Source organism: Pieris brassicae, chromosome 6 (genome assembly GCF_905147105.1).
Source record: "Pieris brassicae chromosome 6, ilPieBrab1.1, whole genome shotgun sequence".
Lineage (NCBI taxonomy): Eukaryota > Metazoa > Arthropoda > Insecta > Lepidoptera > Pieridae > Pieris > Pieris brassicae.
Genome location: NC_059670.1, coordinates 12,709,411 through 12,730,316, shown reverse-complemented (window position 1 = coordinate 12,730,316; position 20,906 = coordinate 12,709,411). Strand labels below are relative to the sequence as shown.

The 20,906-nt window shown below is 35.2% G+C and overlaps 1 protein-coding gene across 3 annotated transcripts in view; it reads right to left on the bottom strand.

Moving 5' to 3' along the window:
- Nucleotides 1–20,906, bottom strand: part of LOC123711147 — a 100,855-nt gene that overhangs the window by 40,267 nt on the left and 39,682 nt on the right. The window contains exons 3-4 of one of the 3 annotated variants that reach the window (XM_045663574.1): nt 15,399–15,430; nt 2,595–2,620 (exon numbers count right to left, since the gene is read on the bottom strand). The gene's annotated coding sequence lies outside the window, so the exon portion shown is untranslated. The remainder of the gene's footprint in view (nt 1–2,594; nt 2,621–15,398; nt 15,431–20,906) is intronic. The other 2 variants (XM_045663576.1, XM_045663575.1) reach the window with 2 other exon arrangements.

Sequence of the window (20,906 nt, the reverse complement as noted above, 5' to 3'; positions counted from 1 at the left end):
TTTATATGATAATTAAAGAAGAGTTAGAAAAGAAGTTAAAAAATTAATCTTTAATCATACTCAAAATATTCATAATATCTATTATAACATAATAATAATCTTTTACATAAACATATCTTAACCATATCCTATCCGGCTCAATCGTGACTTGTAATTCTTATATTTCTTATTGTTTTGCATTGCATTTGCATCGCAATTCATGAATCCGTGAGATTAGCTTTTTAGTTTCAGGCTGTTTTATTAATATGTTTTTTTGTATTTTAAATTAAGGTTCTATAATACTTTTTTATAGGATTTGGTTATGCACTTCTTGTACTTTACCCATCTTTTTTCCCTTAAAATGGTTGCCTGGAAAATATCAGATTACAGGTACATTCAGATTGATAACCTCAAACAATCAGCCATATGTTGGCAAGCAAATGTCATTTAAAGAAAACACTTTTTTAACGGATTGAAGCTATGTATTATTATAAACTTATAATTATTTGACATAATTTAAAAAAAATCCGACGTTTCGCGTGCTTTAAAGCGTGCGTGCTTGATATCGACTTATGATATTATGTAAAATAATTCTAATTTTATCATTAGAGTTTATAATCCGTTAAAAAAAGTGTTTTCTTTAAATGTGTAATATGTACTAAGTAAATGTCACATTAACTATCATAATGGCATAATAATAAGTTAAGTTAATTATAATTGTTGTCAAAACTTATAGTGTAAATACTCAGTGTAATACTCTATAGAAGCACCTTGACTTTACGCTAATAAAACATCAACACATTCAAGCGATAGACAAATATTAAATTGCAGATGCAATAAGATTTTGCCAAGTATACAATGACATTCACTAACCGTAGTGACCTCTGTACCTAATGTACATTTGCATAAATATGCGTGAAGATGAATTTTGTGTTTAGGCAACGGTTTATTAAATTTAGCAGTGCCGTAGGTAGCCATACAATGAATTAAGGCTTTTATATTTATATCCGAGTTTATGTTCTGGAAAAAGTTTCGGTCCATAAAGGAAATCTTAAAAGGACAATTTTCCCTTTACCTCAAAAAAACAATGTCTTACCTACTTTCATAAACGTGGACTTACAACACGGAAATAAAAACCGAACTAATACCATGCCAGAAAGCAATGGAAATAAGAGTACTAAAAATACATAAAATTAAAAGCGAAAAAATAAAACGAAGAACAAAACTGATAGATGCCTTACGATATGCCCTAAAACAGAAGTGGCATTGGGCGGGGTATATAGCGACATACACAGATAAAAGGTGGACTTTAAAGACAACTGTATGGAAAGGACCACGGGGAAGAGTGAGAAAAGGGCGTCCCAACAAAAGGTTGTTAGACGAAATAGAAGCGGTAACATGAAATGGAGAAAGAACCATAGACACAGTCAGTTGGAAAATTTTAACAATTTCCTTCAGGAAGACTTCAAAAAAATGATATTTAGGGTTTCAATTAATGTAATGTAAATGTTTGTCCACAAATTTCTCAGAAAGTGAAAGCATCGAGATGATTTTGATTTAAACAAAAAACAATTGATAACAACAACCTTTTTTGCCAATTGAGGGAACAGTCGAAAATCAAAATCAGTTCTCAAGTTTTTATGATATCCACGCATTTTTGAAGGTCTTACTAAAGTTGTCTAACGTGGAGTTGAGTTGAGTTGATTGCAATTCTTTAATAAACAATTCTTTAATACATAGATAACTATAATGTTAGTTAACAGTATACAAGACGGTTGATCCTAGAACGAGTTAGTCAGGACAACGCGCCAATTTAGGAGATACGGTTGCTACATACGTATTAATGTTTTTATGTGACTTACTGCAGTTCACATTGATTAATAATTATACTTAGTTTGCGAGGAAATATGAATTAAATATATATTTAAGTGTTATTTTGCTGTTGATATTCCAGTTTATATTTGGTTTATGTTGTTCTAGGATCTAAGGTTAATATAAATTGTTTAGAAAACATACAATTTTCTCTGAATAAAGTGCCCCCTAATAACCTATGGGGCAGAAGATGATTACTCAAGATGACTTAGAAATTTCCAAACAAATTTAGTTTTCGACTTCCTACATACGCTACTGTAAGACATCTTAACTAAGCCCCCTGACCATCTTGATTCCCTCTACTTCTTGGGGGAAAACTCCCAAGTTGGCTGTACCAATCCTCTTGTATCCTAGGTCGAAGTAGTTCTTAAAATACCCGTAGCGCTGAAGTTGCAATAATGGGATTGCATAGAATATAAACCGAAGAATCATCGTACATTATCGCTATTGGAAGTTACAAAGTAAGGGCTCTGGTCAATAATTTATTCCTTGGATATTATGAGTATTAAATCTTTCAAGTAGATTTTGCAATATTCAGTATTTTAACTAACAAAATAGTCAGTATATCTATACATTAATATGCTACCAATATAAATTAATAAACTTTTTCTCGACGTTTTTCGTGCTTATGACAGTTCATGTGTTTTATAGAAATTTGATTACTATATACGTTCGTTTATATGCTTAGTTATTGTATACAAGTTTTGTAATATTCTTAAATATATAAATATCTTAATACATACCTTTACAATTGCTTCTACGGATATATCTGAAATCAAATATAATGTCATATTACTAAATTGATTGAAGTCGTTCTTAGTTACAACAGTATTATACATTTAATTATAACTTCATTATTGGCGAATTTGTTACATTATTGAGAGAATGCTCCCGACTTTTGAAGCTCCAGTTCTAAAGGGTTTTTATTTATTTTATAGACATCTTTATAATTAAATTCCCACAAAACTGTTATAGTCTACATCTACACACACACTTTTGATATACTATAAACCCGTGATTAATGGAAACAGGTATATTCTAATAAACTAGAAAGAAGACGAGGAAGAAGATATTTTATTATACATAATAAAATAAATAAATCAGTGGCCCTACAACCTTTTTAGGTCTGGGCCTCAGATTTCTGTATCAGTTTCATGATCATTTGTTAATCTAATAGGCAACCAGGTGATCAGCTTCTGTGCCTGACGCACGCCGTCGACTTTTTGAGACTAAGGCAACCCGGTTTACTCGCGATGTTCTCCTTCACCATTCGAGCGAATGTTAAATGCACACATAGAAAGAAACTACATTGGTGCACAGCCGGGGATGGAACGTACGACCTCAGGGATGAGAGTCACACGCTGAAGTCACTAGGCCAACACTGCTCTTTTAACGCTTTAAAAAAATATACATAATACAAAGGATGTTTATGTAAAAAGAAAGTGGGGGAGTATTGCACTTGCACACAAATGGATTCCTTGTACCGTGGCCAGCTAGTCTCTTTTATTAAACATGTTAACGGTACTTGACAATAATTTCTGCATATTACATTTTATGATTAAGTTACTCCCAAAAATAAAATAACGATTTTCCGGAAAAAAACAAAATGAGATTTTACGTATATATTTGATAATATCATAGTTTAATTAGCAAAATCTCTTGTCCTTATATTACATAACGTCCTAGATAGTCACTATGCATTTCTTATTATAATTTTGCAAAAAGCTTTCTATTTTCTGAACCATAAATTTGGGAAAACAGGCGTTACGCTTTGGTTATTTAAGTCGCAAAATGTAAGTTAGGCTAAAAGTATAATTCATAATAATTATTATAACAGTTTCTATTCGCGTTGAGATTTCTTTTAAATATCGTTACAAAATCTTGTCGAGGAAACTGATAACAAATATATATAATAATACATATTTTCCGAGTTGTTGCTGTTTAATAAAAAAAAATTGAAATGACTACATTTTTTTATTTAGATTGTTGAAAATCCGCTTAAGACTGTAGACCGTGCTTGTTAGTACAATAACAAGAATGGTAAACCAAACGAATCTTAAATTTATAACACACCACACATTTGCCATTATCGAGCTTGTTACTACAATTTACTTCCATATCTCGAAATACAACGCATTAAAATATATCTTATGCCTCTGTAATAAAGTTGAAATTATATTCGTCACATTTCGCATAGGGTGACAAGCGAAGCGCGACGTCATTTCATAAAGTCGTTCAAAATGATACATATTATGATAGGGGCAATGAACTATGAAGTAATTTCGCAAATTACATTGAGTTAACACACTAACTACTATAGAACGGTTATTATATGTTGGTTCTGTCATATAGCGTATTTCCTATACAAAATTAGTGTCGCTTATAAAATGCTAATGCCTTTTCAAAATACAGTATTAAAAAAAGGCAGGCGGCAGAAATGTAATCTTTCCTCCATCTTCGACGTAGTCCCTTTGAAGTATAGACTCTTGGGCCGTCGGTTCAAAAGCACAGGCGCTAATTAAAGATTTAAGTTGGCGCCTGGTGACCCCAGAACTGGTGTTTTCCTCGCTCAACGAATAAGTATCGCTATACAGCGAGGAAATGCTGCCAACCTTAAAGGTACACTGCCACAGGGACTAAACTTTTAAAGGTAGAGAGAGAAAAGCACCAGCTCTGGGGACACCGGTACTATCTTCTAGGCGCCAATCTTTGATAAGCGCGTATACACTTGAACCCCACGGCCTAAGAGTCTATACTCCAAAGGGAACAAAATCTATTTTGAAGGAAATACTCTAATATTTGAGCCGTTTATTATTTTTCGATAATAAAGTGAAATTTTAAAGAAAGGTGTAAACTGTTTGACGCTCACTTAACAACAACCCTCTGTAATTTATTTATTTATTTATAAGTAATCGTACAGCTCTATTGTATAAAATAAAAGATATAATCAAAATATACGAAGTACATTAATAGATAAGACTTAAAAAGAAACATTTGTGTGTACTTATGTACACGCGTTAGAAGTTATACTTCTTACTTAAGTTATACTTCTTTCGTAACAATATAATATTTGTATCTTTCGCCTTATTCTACGTTTGTTGAAAACACGACAATAAAAATAGTAAAAAGGAATTTAATACATTGAAAGTTTTACTATAACGCATTATCTAGTTAAATAAAGTTTATTTAGATATCACAACTAAATATTTCTTCATAATTAAAGAAAGTGATATTTTTTATTTTAAAAAGTTGACTTTGCTAACTGCATGGTTTTTTTTTGACGGTGTGCGCGCGCATTGTAAAAATTTACTCTCATCATTTTCCCCTAACGCGCCAAAAGAAGTATTACTTCAAAAGATACATCAAATATATCAGTATAGTAATTGTGTTTAATCGAATAAAATCTCAATAAAATAAATAGTTACATTAAAATAACTAATGAAGTCAATTCGCAAAAGTAAATGTTATTATTATTTAAAAAGAAACTCGAGCCGTCAAAGCCTTATGAGATGCACGCCGGACGTCCGGTTCACGGTGGCACATGTTAATCGGATGTCTGTCTGTATATTACGTCTGGTGATGTCAATGACACCGGGTTGTATTAAGGCTAATCTTAGTGTTGCGTGTTCTAGTAGGGAATTTCAACTAAATGATAGTATAATATAGGACAATTTAAAGACGGAACCAGCAGGGTTGAATGATATGGCAGTTCTTCCTTCCACGTGATTAATTTTATACTTTATTTCGTTTCATGTCGTGGGATTACACTACTTAGGTACTACATACATTGTTATATTTTGAAGTGAAACTTTATCGGGGTTAGAAAAAAAAATACTGTCTCATATTTCGGCTAAGCGCCATCTTTTTCTTGTCCCTACCACGGTTGATTCGAAGATATTCAAAGCCATTAATAACAAAAATATATAATAACGATAACAATGAAAGTAATAATTCTATTACAATTAATTAAATTATGTAATAATCTTAGTAGTAATAAGGTAAAATGAAATAATTGTATTATTTGTATTCATGTCTATGACAGTAAAAGCCTTTTGTTAAACTTTATCTTACTGAACTTTATTTAACCAATTTCTGTAAAGTTGCATATAGTAGATCATTTTTCGAAAAGTAAGGTCATAAAGAAGTTTCACTTTTTACGTGTGTACGCTATCACACGCACACATGTTTTTTAAAAATGAATTAGTGCATTTCGTGAAAGTATTTTAGATTCAAGGTCTAGTATCTAGTATTAATTATGACAGTGAACAAAAGATTTCATAAAAAGCCTCAGTTTTTAATGAGGTGTTTTAAATAGTATTTGAATTCAACACTTTGTAAGGGTCTACAAATATGTACAACTAAATTGTCCATACTTAAAGGTAAAAATAACTTGTGAAGTGTTAACTAGCAAACAGAGGTTTCTTTGTGGAGTGTGGGCAAGAATTTAACAGCTTTTATGAGCTTTTACCGCCTTCGTTTGCCAGCTCTTTCACTCTACTCGAGTATGTTTGGTGTGTTTTAAACACCAGTTAAAATTTTACCGATTTTTAAATTATTTAAAAATCTGATGAATCTGTATAGCAAGTTAGTTATGGTACTGCGTAAACATTTTTTGGAGAACGTGTGCAATCTGGCAGGAGGCCTATCTGATGTTGAGTGATGCCGCCATTCATGGACACTCACATTGCTAGATGGCTCGCAAGTGTGTTGCCAGCCTTTTAAGAATGGGTCTCTTCTGGAAGGACACTAAGTCGAAATTGGTTTAAGACTTTAAATTTTGACCGAACCTTAAATTCCGCGTGATTTTAACTACATTAACGCATCATAGTGGTTATGGCAAGCTAATTTTTAGTAAATTTGTATTAAAGGTATGAGTTTAACGACGCCAAGAATACCATTTATCCAGGGTTAATCTTAGAATATTAAAGTATTTATTCATAATTATAAATCATTGATTAACAAAACAATCAGCCATACATGGGCATGCAAATATCATATTAATTATCATGTTATAATATAAAAACATTTAAGTTATTAATAATAATTGTTGTCAAAAGTTGTGGTCAAATACTCTCGAGCGCTATAAAGACACCTTACCTTTATAAATTTAATCAACTTCCCTTGGAAAGCATTACACGGCAGTGATCTATAGTAGTTAAAAATTCACAAATGTTCAGTGTTTATTAAAATGTATTTATTTACAGAAATACATACATAATCCTTTCAGTACTAAGCCAATACGATAATGTCGAAAAAATAAATTTATTAAAGTACATAATATACACTATATCATTACTGTGAACATATAAATAAGTATGTCGATACTGTCGTAGACAACATTCAGTAAGCAACAGAGTTCTGGCCCGTGGTATCGCAAACAATATTGGTAACACATACCATAGGTACAAAGAAACCCGAGTTTTTGAAGAACTCATCATCAAGACTTTCTTTAGACTAAGGTGTGTTTATTTCGTTTCCACAGAAATTCTAATTTGCTAATACGAATAGTTATACGGTGAAGCTAGTCTTGTGTAAAATCGACTTAGATATCAATTAGAGCCTGACCGCATGATACGATTGTTTTTTGTTACGTGCGTGTAAACGATAATAATGGATTTTAATGTGTTTTGAATCGATTAAGAATTGAAATTATTCCAATTTTATGCGAGACTAAATGTAATAATATTGATAATTTAAAAAAAAACACTCATCATCATTTTTGAATCAGTTTAATGAGCATTTGTCATAGGCAAGTAGGTGATCAGCCTCCTGTGCGCACATCGAAAGAAAGTACAGTCGGGGCTCGAACATCAGGTATGATATCGCAGACTGCTCAATTTAGGTAATTATGTTGTCTGTTGTTTAAGAACAAATGTTTTCAATCCATAACAATCTCGAATGAGGACATTTTTTAAAATATTTGATTGCATCATAATGACTGTTTCGTTAAACAACTATAAGAAATTTATTAGAGTTGTTACATAATAAATACATTATACGCTTGAAGTATACCGTTTTAAATAACATCGTATAGTTATTTATTTCGTAATTCTACATCTAACATTAACAATTATACTAAAGATGGCATGTATAATATATATGTATAAACGCGCCGTTTAACTAGCAGCCTGAATGATACAGCCATTTGATCAAACTGCTAGGCAAATGACTTGGATCGATGACATTACTTGCCAAGCCTGTTAATTTCAATTTGGATACACTTTCTGCCACCAAACTGTCAATAAAACAAATTTGATGTTTTCCAAAGTTTTAGGAAAAATAGTATGAAAGAATGTAGTGACTAGTGACACTAATTGACAGAGATGTTTCATCTTTTTCATCTCTGTCACATGGTCATACTATCGAATGGGTGAGGCATTAGGCGCGGCTAGTTAAACAGCGCTGTTTAGTAAAGAGGCTAGGCTATTGATTGAACGGCTAACTAAGCTAGTCGGCTGCTACATAAACAAAAAGGTTAAAAAGGGAACAAAAAGAAAATAAATATTATTATATATAAATACATTTGATTGAGTAATACCTATTAAGAAAACACTTTTTAAACGGATTGAAGCTATGTATTATTATTATAAATTTATAATTATTTACATAATTTTACATTTAAATTTTTTTCCGACGTTTCGCGTGCTTTCCAGCGTGCGTGGTCACGGTGACTGAATACAAAAGGTGTTGAATGTCAAAAGTATTACAGCTGAAGAGAATTATTATAATATAAGCTGTATTTATTAAATACAAATAACACAACTTTCTCTACAAAATATAATTATACATAGCTTCAATCCGTTTAAAAAGTGTTTTATTAATGTGTAAAAGCTATGTTAACAAAAGACAATACTATGAGTAATACCTAATTAGGTTGAGTAATGGTATTTACGTATGTGTGTGTATGTGGGATATAGTCTTGGTGATTTCGCGCTATAGATTATCTTAATAACTCATAACATTCAATGTTCCTGCCAGATCTGTATGCTCGAACAGAACCTTTAACCTCCCGACTACCAACATTGGGTACCGCGAGCCTCTTCACAGGATCTGTTATACTTTGGATCCTGCTACTAATATAGGTCTTTTTTCGTACTCCTCTACTGCTTCATTTAACAAAATCTTAAAACAACTATTAAAGTCCTAAACCTTGTATCTTTCTTCTTTATTAGTATGTTCGTCGATTTCCTGATTTATATTTTTATTATTTTTATTCTGCTGTTATGTTTTGTATTGTTCTGCTTTGTATATTGTAGTAAAACTTTTTGTGAATATATTCAATGTGTTCATTTTATGTTTTATTTTTGTTTTACTTTTAGAGATGTATCCGTTTTGTTTCCTAAATGAATACTATTTTTAGATTCCGCGATAGCTTAAACACGTAAAGGCATAAATAGTAGTCTGATATATCTACAGCTCTATGATTTGAAATTCTAGATACATTTAAAAATATTTATTTTTCCATTGCAATTTGCATATTTTTTACCGTAATCCCAAGAGAGTACTCGAAGAATTCAGGTTTATTTTAATATTTCGAAGCATTTTATTATGCTTTAACTTTAATTAATTTGTTTTTCCAAAGAAATTATTAATTAAGTGTTGGTTAAAATACTAAATAGCTTACAGATGTTTTGCAAACTAATTTTATCTTCTCGACGTCTGTGGTTCTAGAACTGAGCGTTTGTTAAGGCAGTAGTGCTACGCAACACTAATATGTAGAACCAGCTGCCCAATGAAGTTTCAAGAAATGAGCGTATTCTTGAAAGGCCGGCAACGCATTAACGAGTCTTCTGTCAATGTTAGTGTCTATGGGCGGCGGTATCACATTAACATTAGGTGTCCGTTTTATTACATAAAAAAAACACGGGAGCCTTTTAAATTTTATTCTATTGAATTGTAATAATAAATGCGTTTTTTTAATAATTTTAAGTTCAATGTATGTGAATATTGTCATGACGACGGCAGTCATGCGCAGGAGTATTGTGCGAGGCACGACGCGTAGCATTTTAATGTGGAGATAGCATTTCTAGTTCCCATGATATAATAGGAAGTCTTTGTATGGTCTTCGAGCTTGTGTGAATATTGATTGACTTTAATTTGCTTCATCGAAAAAGCTGCCCAAAGATATAAAAAAAATATTAGTTTCTATTTAATATATATGTAGATTTATGTTTAAACAAAATTATTATTGAATTGAAAAAAAATATGTTGATTAGTTTAAGTTATCGCTTCTGTCGGGCTTCCCGATGATATTTTTTTCTTTTATAATCTTTCAATCAACTAAACTTGCTTGTAGTGGGAGACGAGACTTTTTTGTTGACCAATTCGAGATTTAGAAGATCAATTAGAGAGTAGGTACCAATTCTCAAAAGGCCAGCAACGCACTTCAGACCTGAGTCTGGAGTGCGTACTTTTTTTATGTAACATGACGTCAACGTGAAAAAAAATAACTAAATTACTGAGCTTAGTCATAAAGATTACAACAGTATTTTCAACAGTGTAGTAAATTTAAAAATCCAATTGAGATTACTTTTAAGCTCTTGCTAAGATAGATAGAAATTCTAAAGCCCGGAAAGACTGAAAGTTTGAACCATTTTTTTTAAATTGAGGTTGTCTTAGCCCAGGAAATGTAAATTTAAATACATACTTAATAAACAAAATGTTTGCCCGTAAATATATCCCAAAGTTAGTCAAGCAAAAACTATCCAAGTACTTGTGGACTAAAGTTAAAACAGCTTACATTGTAAGGACTTTTATCCCGCAAAACCTCAAAACGCATTAGTGTTAATCTAAAGAATCCCTAGTGATGTACGACTATCGTTTTCTATCGATAGTCCCGAGTGTCGATATTAATGTCTACGATAATTTGTGATAAGTTATTGAGATGTGTGTGACTTATAAAGTTTTATGCTAATATAAGAACGATTAATACTTTATGTATTGGTATACACACATCAGGTGATATTGCACTTATTCTAAATCTATAATACACTTGCGGAGTGCTCCTATAGATAGATAATAACATTATTTGCGTAGATTTAGCTGATGTTTTTTTAAAGCACTATCAATATCAACAAAATTTGCTCCCTCTGCATCAACTACCACATTTACCATGAGACGAGTTGTTCGGATTACTACCGGCAGCTGAGTTTCAGCATCAGACGTCAAGGCAGAATACGAATTACCACACCTATAACCTCGACGTTTCAGAACTTAGCATTTCTTCGACTTAGGGTCCTTCAAGAAAAGAGCGTACTGTTCATTTGCCCCCTGTTACATAAGCTGTAACATAAATAATAAATATACAGGGGATATATATAGCTACTACATGATAAGTAAAAAAAAACATTTTATTTTCAACACAAAACAAGGTATAATTTTAAATACTCTCTGGACATTGCTGTTATTAAGGAATCATGAATATTCTGACCTTTAAAAAATAATAAAAAGCTTACACTGTAACTTTCCTGTCTATTGAACTATGTCCAAGTGTATTAACATCAGTCTAAACGTTGTTAGTGATGCATGCAATTGTCGATAAAACTTTTTTTATAAGTTTAAACTTATTTACTTTTAAGAGTTCCTGTATTTATATATAGCAGAGTACTTAATTATTACACATAACAGTAGTGATAAGAACTATTTCAGTATATTGTATATTTTTGAAGAAGTATTATACCCGACAATATTATTAGTATTCGTTCTAATATAAGTATGCAATGGAAGCTATAAATGACTTACATTATGCCCTAAAACAGAAGTGGCAAGGCAAAGAAGGAGAAGTGGGCGCTCTAAAAAAAGGTCGATAGAAGATATAGTAGCAAGAAAGAAAGCCATAGATAGATATTTGGAAAAATTGGAGGAAGCTTTTACCCGTGAAGGACTTCCGATCTGATTTCGAATTTAGGGTATCGAGTAAAAATGTATAACAAATTTAAACTGTATATTCAACATTTGTAAATTATATCATATTCTACGGTCTATCGTCAGCATAATTTTTATTTAAAATTATATACTATACTCTATCTAGTCTTGAATGTTTAAAGGTAATAAATATAGTTTATGACAAATTGGATAAAATCTATAATTTATCGATGCAAAACATACAATAGCACATCACTATTTAACCCTTCTAGACCCGATACGGCCGTAACGACCCATATTAGTCAACTGTCGTTTTTATTTCAATTTCTTTAGCACAAACTTGATTTCTTGATGATGATTGAGTGGGTGTGTTGTGTTTAACTAAATGATTAAGTGTCTGGTTATTTATCGTAGGTGGAATGCACGATGCGGTTAAAAATAGATCTTTCATAATTATTTTTTGTGGTGACAGCTACAACTTTAGGCTGGCATTTTTGGTTGACGTCTTCTGGCTAACTGGCCACGTTCTTAGACAAACGGGTCTCTCAGCCCAGAACGGTGAGGTTAGGAAATGACTATTTATTACTTTTTAATATTGTGTGGTTTTATATAAAATAAAAACAGAGCAGGAGGCTTATCTGGTGTTAAGAGATACCGCCGCCCATGGACACTGTTAATGTCAGAGGGCTCGCGAATGCATTACCGTTTTTTTAATAGGTACACTCTATTATTGATATATGCTTATAAAGGACTCTAAGTCGAACCACTATTGGTGCTCCACGGCAAAAGCTGCCTCAAATATCCTTCTTTTTCTGTGCATTGTTTTGTGTGTGATATAAATGGTAATAGTTTCTGTATTGGTCTAATCTGTAATATTTCGTTAAAAATAAAACAACGTTTGAAAGTTTTATCTACTAGCTAATTTATATATTAGATGTTATTTAATATATCGAATTACATATGAAAGTTGCTAAAAACCGGTTTAAGTAATTCCATACATTAACGTAAACGTCGAAGACCTGTTTTTCTAATATAAAGTACTTTGAAGTTGGATAATAGGATTTCTTTAAAAATACTGTATAATGTGAGACGATATATATAGTGTAAGTTACGTTAGTGTAAAGTGCTAAACAGTGGTTAGTGAAAAAATTGTGTAAAAGAACTGAGTGACTTTTTAATAGACTGTAAGTAGTGTTGATGGACACACCAGGTGCCCACTGAAGTATTTCCGAACCAATTCGACTTAGGATCCTTCAAGAAAAGAACGAACCAATTCTTAAAAGGCCGGCAACGCACTTGCGAGCGCGTGAGCGAGAAAATTAATAGAAATAAATTAAACAACTTAACGATTATTCAATTCCATTTCTCCTAATAAATATTTTGAGAATTTTCATGTTAAATAAAAGTGATAAAAATATATATCATTTATAGTTTTGATACTATCTGTATAGGTTGGGATCGTGTGGCAAATAAATGTCATATAAAATCGATTCTAAGTATGAGGATTATTAAAATCATATGTATGACATTTATTCACTTTTCCTTTGAAAACTCTTAACAATGTACGCATTTTATGTCACCTCAACGTTGTCATTGTAAAATATACCTTCTCTCGCGGGTATAAAGCTTACAATTGTAATAAAATCATTAAGTTTATGATATGTTAGGCTTGACAGTGCGTGACCCCGATGTCTACCAACTAGTTTTGCTTCTGAATGTAACTATTCACAGGACTTTCAACTTTACATATTCCAGATAAAGTCTATATTGTTGTGTTAGATGTAAGCAAGTCTTTATGATAAATGTATTTTGTGTGTCTAGATACTTTTTTGACACGTCATAGGCGTTCACGCATCTCGGGAACCGTGGCTTGCATACCAATAAGAACTTATAAGTTATTTTAAATATTTACAAAGGATGTGCTTTAGATCAGTATTTCCCAACCTTTTTTGAAGTGAATCTTCTTTAGGCGCATGAGGGTAAATTGTTTACGGATGAAACGTCACGAAGATATACAGAGAGCGATTGACACCGATTGAAAGAGAGTGAGAAAAGAGAGGCAGCTCGAGAAAAAATACACGCTATTGCTTGATGTATTCGTTTAGCAGTTAAATATTAGTACTTTAGATGGCAATTCTGTCGCATAACGTTTCTTGTTTCTTGTGCAGTAAACACAGATTTTTTTATTAATTTATATTATCATTAGCACATATACAGTGTTAACAGTGTGAATATAGATATACAAATACATGGAGGGATCCTTTACTGGTACATGATCATCTATTGGGGCTTTTACATTAGTAATAATTAATTTACAAAGAAGTTTCACTTCAACATGTGTACTTTGCACGCATGCACTTTTTTATCCATACCCCACCTAGCCTTTCTAACATTCTTATTCCCAATGTGTAAATCTTTTTAATATTAAATATTTAATTCTTTGACTTAAATGATAGATTTTAGAAACTAGGAAATTGTTAAAGTTTAAAAATTGAAATTATAATCCCAAATAATTAAGCTCCCCTTAAAAATCAAAATGAAACGTAGCTACCGATACTTTTAAACTGAAACCCAAACTCAAAATCAAAATCTTATGAACGTCAGAAAAGAAGTTACATAAATTCTAAATTTACATTTGCGAGCAAGAACTGGCAAGAAACTCTCCGCCACTGTTTATATCGCTAAATATTGAGTCATACAAAACAATCCGAAGGATTAGGATAATTTAAATATTCGTCAAATTTAACAGACCGATCGATAAAAGAGAAGCTTTTCAATTCACGGTTATGTATGTTACCATATAAGCAATACACAATTCATAGTCGCTTACTTTTTAAAGAGACGATATTTCTAATTTATCGTATCGTTTTGTTAATCGGCTCTGGACTTAGAAACATACAAGTTGCTAAAGTGTATGGTAATGATATTGTTTATGTAAAATTGTTGACCAGCCTCGGAGGCAGTATTTATTTTACTAAATCAAATTGTCAACTGTTTTTTTATATTTGTTTACTTGATGTGGTGATATAATGTATTTTTAATCATTATTTTTTTATTTTAATATTAACTCCGTCTCACCTCCCTCGGACGAGCAATAACGCTGACCCCAGAGCTGGTGCTCTCCTAGCTCAACGAATAAGTATCGCAGTACAGCGAGGAAATGCTGCCAGCATTAAAGGTACACTGCCACAGGGACCAAACTATTAAAATTTTGTTTTAACTTTCTATTAATCCATTTTTAATTATTATTATTGTAGTTTTACACTGTAAATACTGCATTTGTGTGTTGAAAATCATTACCGATTATTGCGCACAGCTTATTCATATACAAAGCGTGGGCTTAAAAAGAAATTGATAAGCCTTGTTCTATTTAAAATTGAATGTAGGCGTTTTAAAAGAACATACAATAGCGCTTTTCTTTTGTTCCTTTTTTCTAAATAATTGAGTAATTTGTTGTATGTAATGGTAAATGAATTTTATATACATGAAACTTGTGGCAACCGATAAGATAAGCGTGTCAAGTGAACCTAGCTTTGATTCCGGGCGAAACATTGTCTAGAAGAGTGGAAGAACAAAGAGTACAATAGTAAAAGGAAGGAAAAAAATACAATTAACAACCCCATACAATAATATTCAATTAGTCAAATCACATTGTAAGTTCAGGAGTTAGCGCTATAACTTACCGCTTTCGAGTGCTTTTGGAAGGTTCCGTTACCTGCAAATAAAAAATAAGATTAAGTTATGATAATTTTTAAAGTGAAACTTCTTTAGGCGCATTAGTGTAAAGGTTTTACGGATGAAACGTCACGATGTGCAGCGTTTTTGACTAAGAAAAGGGAGTGAGCGATTGAGAGAGAGTCAGAAAGGGAGATCGAGAAAAAATACACGCTATTCTCTCGCTTAACGTCTTGTGCAGTAAACGCAGATTTTTTATTTATTTATTTTATCATTGGCACGTATACACTGTGTGAATATACGTCAGATATACAAATGGTCGAGGATTCCTACTACTACTAAAAAGGTAGGCTAAGTAAAAAACGTATTAAGGCGAAAGTTTGCGGGTGCAGGTGTGTCTAATAAATATGATGTTGATGACAAGGAATCAAACTTTAGACGTCGCTTCTATAAGTGGAACCAGCTGACGTATTTTCTAACCACTTAAAATTAAGGTCCTTCAAGAAAATTATATTTTTTTATGTACAGGCTCATCTAAAGTTAAGTGATACCGCCGCCCTTCGACACTCAAATCATTTTCCTACCTGTTTAAATGAAATCGATGACGTGTATCAGACAGATTCGACACAGAACAGTTCGGTGGCCGTCCATACACAATCTTATACTAGAATAATAAGTCCTGAGTACATACCTCGTTACAATATCTTCTTACCAGGAAGAAAGGCACACAAAATATTGTGATGCTGATAATAATCAGCCGTAAGGATTTGGAGAAATTCTATTAGTTTGGGAACAAAGAGAGGTTAGACTGATGCTAATACCTTGCCTCACGATAGTTCTCAAAAACTCCTAGTGGGAGTGCCATGCTGTTGCTTTCGGGCTTCAGCCAATCGGGCAGGCACAACCGGGGCAGTACCACTGTCTCACAGAAAACCGGCGTGAAGTGATGCAATAGGTTCATCTTATTGTACTCGCGTTTCGTGCGGTGAGTGAGACTCCCGGAGCCCATCAATTCCCCCCTCCCCCAGAATATGAAGATGCAGTTTAAACAGAGATTACCCCAGGGGGGTACCACACGTTTCCGCTGTGGAGAATCCCCCTCTGAGCGTCCATCATCGGAACAATCAGTATTCGGTGGTGGATGCACAGGCTGCCCTTCGTATTCTGGGGTGGGCAAAAACTGCTCAAAAAACTATAAGTTTCGATCTCGGGGCAAACGGAAGAATTTACCGAAGGCATCCCCTTCCACGCTCTCAGTGGACTTTACCAATGTTAGGGGGCTCAACTCTAATCTTAACGCGGTTCACTTTCACCTCGAAACTGCGAAGCCGGCCTTATTCTTCCTTACTGAGACTCAGATATCCTTCCCGGCTGATACTTCCTACCTCTCCTACCCGGGGTACAAATTGGAACATTCATTTGTGCCGCGGGCGGGAGTTTGCGTGTACGTCAGAGAGGATATCTGTTCTCGTCGCCTCGGGTCGCTTGAAGGAAGGGACCTATCTAGCCTCTGGCTGCGCGTAGACTGCGATGACCATCCGCGATTCTACGCATGCCTGTATAGGTCCCATAGCGGAAATACCGAAACTGAGCGACTCATTGAGCACATCCAAATGGCTACAGATTCCCTGCTCGAAGGGGTTCCTACCGCTGAAATCGTGATACTTGGCGATTTTAACGCTCACCATGCCGATTGGCTCGGTTCGGAAACCACCGATCACGCGGGAAGATCCTTTCACGACTTTGATTTAGCTTACGACCTGTCACAAATGGTCCCTGCGATTACGCGAATACCAGATGTGGATGGTCATAAACCCTCTTTGTTGGACCTTCTGCTGACCTCACATCCGGAGACCTATCAAGTCTCTGTTGACCCGCCATTGGGTTCATCGGATCATTGTGTGGTCCGGAGTACTGTGCCTACTACGCGCCCTCCTCGGCCCCGTTTTTCGGGTTGTCGTCGTATTTGGCACTATCGGTCAGCAGATTGGGATGGGATGCGGTCTTTCTTTGCGTCCTACCCTTGGGGGCCTATGTGCTTTTCGTCGGAAGCTCCAGATTCCGTCGCTGCCTCTGTCGCCGAAGTGGTTCTGCAGGGCATGGAACTTTTTATTCCATTCTCTGCGGTGCCGATCGGTGGCAGGTCACAGCCCTGGTTTAAGCGTTCTTGCAAGGCGGCATCGCGTCGAAAGCGAGAATGCTTTAATGCATGGGCAGAGGCGGCGATATCTCGTGATGCCAATACCAGCGAACATAAAAAAGCATATAACTCAGCCTCCAGGTCCTTCAAACGGGAAATCGCTAAGGCAAAGTCAGAGCACATCGCCAGATTTGGCGAGAGATTGGCCCAACTCCCTTCTGGGACCCGAGCCTTCTGGTCTCTCGCCAAAGCTGTACAAGGGAATTTTTGTCAGCCATCGATACCACCGCTGCACAGAGAGGATGACTCGCTCGCCCACACTGCGAAGGAGAAGGCCGACCTCTTGGGCTGTCTCTTTGCGTCCAACTCGACTTTGGATGACCGGGGGAGATCACCACCGGCGATTTCGCGGTGTGATAACTCAATGCCGGAAATCACATTCCAGCAACGTGCTGTTCGCAGAGCACTATCTTCCTTGGACATTCATAAGTCGAGCGGGCCGGATGGTATCCCTCCAATTGTGCTGCGTACATGTGCTCCTGAGTTGGCTCCGGTCCTGACGCGCCTTTTCCGGTACCTGTACTCGCTCGGCACTGTCCCGAAGTGCTGGAAGACCGCTTCGATACATCCGATCCCTAAAAAAGGCGATCGCACTGATCCATCCGACTATCGCCCAATCGCAATAACCTCCTTGTTCTCCAAAATAATGGAATCCATTATTAATGGCCAGCTCTTGAGTTATCTAGAGGGCCACCAGCTGATTAGCGATTATCAGTACGGCTTTCGTCGTGGTCGTTCAGCTGGTGACCTTCTAGTATACCTTACTCATAGATGGGCAGAGGCAATTGAGTCCAAGGGGGAGGCACTAGCGGTTAGTTTGGACATAGCGAAAGCCTTCGATCGGGTGTGGCACAAAGCACTGCTCTCGAAGCTACCAGCCTACGGGCTTCCTGAGAAATTATGCGACTGGATCTCCAGCTTTCTAGCCGATCGGAGCATCAAGGTCGTCGTCGACGGAGCATGTTCCGACCTTAAACCCGTGAATGCTGGGGTCCCACAAGGCTGTGTTCTGTCCCCGACCCTGTTTCTTCTGCATATCAATGACATGTTGCAACTTAGCAACATTCATTGCTATGCGGACGACAGCACTGGGGATACTCTTTACACTGGCCGGGCAGGTATTTCTCGGGCAGTTGTCGATGAGTACCGGAACAAACTTGTGTCTGAAGTCGAAACTCTTTTACGTGGAGTCTCGGACTGGGGTAGACTAAACCTAGTCCAATTTAACCCCAAGAAGACACAAGTTTGCGCGTTTTCCGCGAAAAAAATACCCTTTGTCGCTACTCCTCTTTTCGAAAACACTCTTCTTGAAGCCACAGCCAGCATCGGAATACTTGGCGTTGACTTATCGAACGACGTTCAGTTTCGCGGTCATTTGGAGGGAAAGGCTAAATTAGCCTCCAAAAAGCTTGGTGTGCTCAGCAAGGCGAGACGGTACTTCACTCCGGGCCACCGCTTGCAACTCTATAAATCGCAAATACGGCCCCACATGGAATACTGTTCTCACCTCTGGGCGGGGGCTCCCCAGTACCAGCTCCTTCCACTTGACCGTATCCAACGAAGAGCGGTTCGAATCGTCGATGACCAATCCCTCTCCGAGCGGCTCGATCCTTTGGCGTTGCGTAGAGATGTGGGGTCACTCTGCATCTTCTACCGCATTTACCATGGAGAATGTTCAGAGGAGTTGTTCGGATTAATACCTGCAGCTGAGTTTCAGCATCGGACGTCGAGGCAAAATACAAAATTCCACCCGTATCACCTCGACGTCCGACGTTCCACGACTGAGCGTTTCTCAAGGCAATTTTTGCCGCGCACCACCGCTATGTGGAACCAGCTGCCCACTGAAGTATTTCCGAACCAATTCGACTTAGGGTCCTTCAAGAAAAGAGCGTACAAATTCTTAAAAGGCCGGCAACGCACTCGCGAGCCCTCTGGCATTGAGAGTGTCCATGGGCGGCGGTATCACTTAACATCAGGTGAGCCTCCTGTCCGTTTGCCCCCTATTTTATAAAAAAAAAAAAAAAAAAAAAAACGCACTTAACACTCACTATAAAATTCTAAATAGTGGACGTAACTATTATCAATTATAATTTTAAAAAAAATGTGTCTAACGTAACCCGAGTAAATCTCAACAATAACTCAACTAATAAATGTGACGGTCGGCCGAGAAAAAATATTTTCGATCACAATCATCAAAAATTATTAAATTGAAATTATGTATTTCGAACTGATACAGATGCTGCTTAATTTATTAACACATCGTTGCATACAGAAATATAATACAGTTGAAATAATTAAATGAAAGGGGGGACAGCGGTCTTATCGCTTTCCATCCCTTCCAGGCAACCAAAGTGACAGTTCAATTACGCAAGGGCTTGCCTTGTTGAAAGTGCAAAAATACATAAGACATATAGTTAGTTAGACAAAACGGGACAATATTTAAAAAGACGTATTCAAGGAAAGGAGGTTTTATAAGGAACATAAATAATATAAATCATAATTTAAATCTATTAAAATAATAATTTACATCTATTAAAATGTCATATTAGTCAATGCATACGATTAAGTGAATTTAGATGAATAAATTGGTGCAGTGTCGCGTTGATTGATACCTAGGAAGAGCTAAAGTCAAGGTTAGGTCCATGTCAGGGTGAGCGGCTATAGAAAACGGATATCGGGAGTTTGGTGCCTGATGAAACCGAAAGCGATCCTTTCTATTTGTTTAGCTTTTGGTCTGTGGGTGCGTGATTATTGTTGTATTGTATCTTCTGATCAATCCCATTAAATAATTTATGCATTGAGGTCGCAAACTTATTTTTAAGACAAGAGCTGTGTGGGTTTTTCCAGGTTTACATTTACTTTTACGAATTGACTTCATTAGTTATTTTAATGGAACTATTTATTTTGTTGAGATTTCATTCGATTAAACTCAATTACAATGCTGATATTTTTGATTTATCTTTTGAAGTTATACTACTTTTGGTAAGTAAATTTATAAGATGAGCGCGCACACCGTCACAAAAAACCGACACCCTGAAGTTAGCATAGTCAAGATTTTGAAATAAGAAATGTCCATTTCTTTAATTATGTAGATTTTTTTGTGATATTTAATTAAACTTTATTTAACTAGATAATGCGTTATAATAAAACTTTTAATGTATTAAATACCTTTTTTCTATTGTTAGTGTCGTTTTTTTCTACAAACTTAGACGTAGATAAAAAAAAACTAAAAGATTTTTATCTTGTTACTGAAGTATAACTTCTAACGCGTGTACAAATACATACACACATATATTATGTTATTGTTTTTTTAACT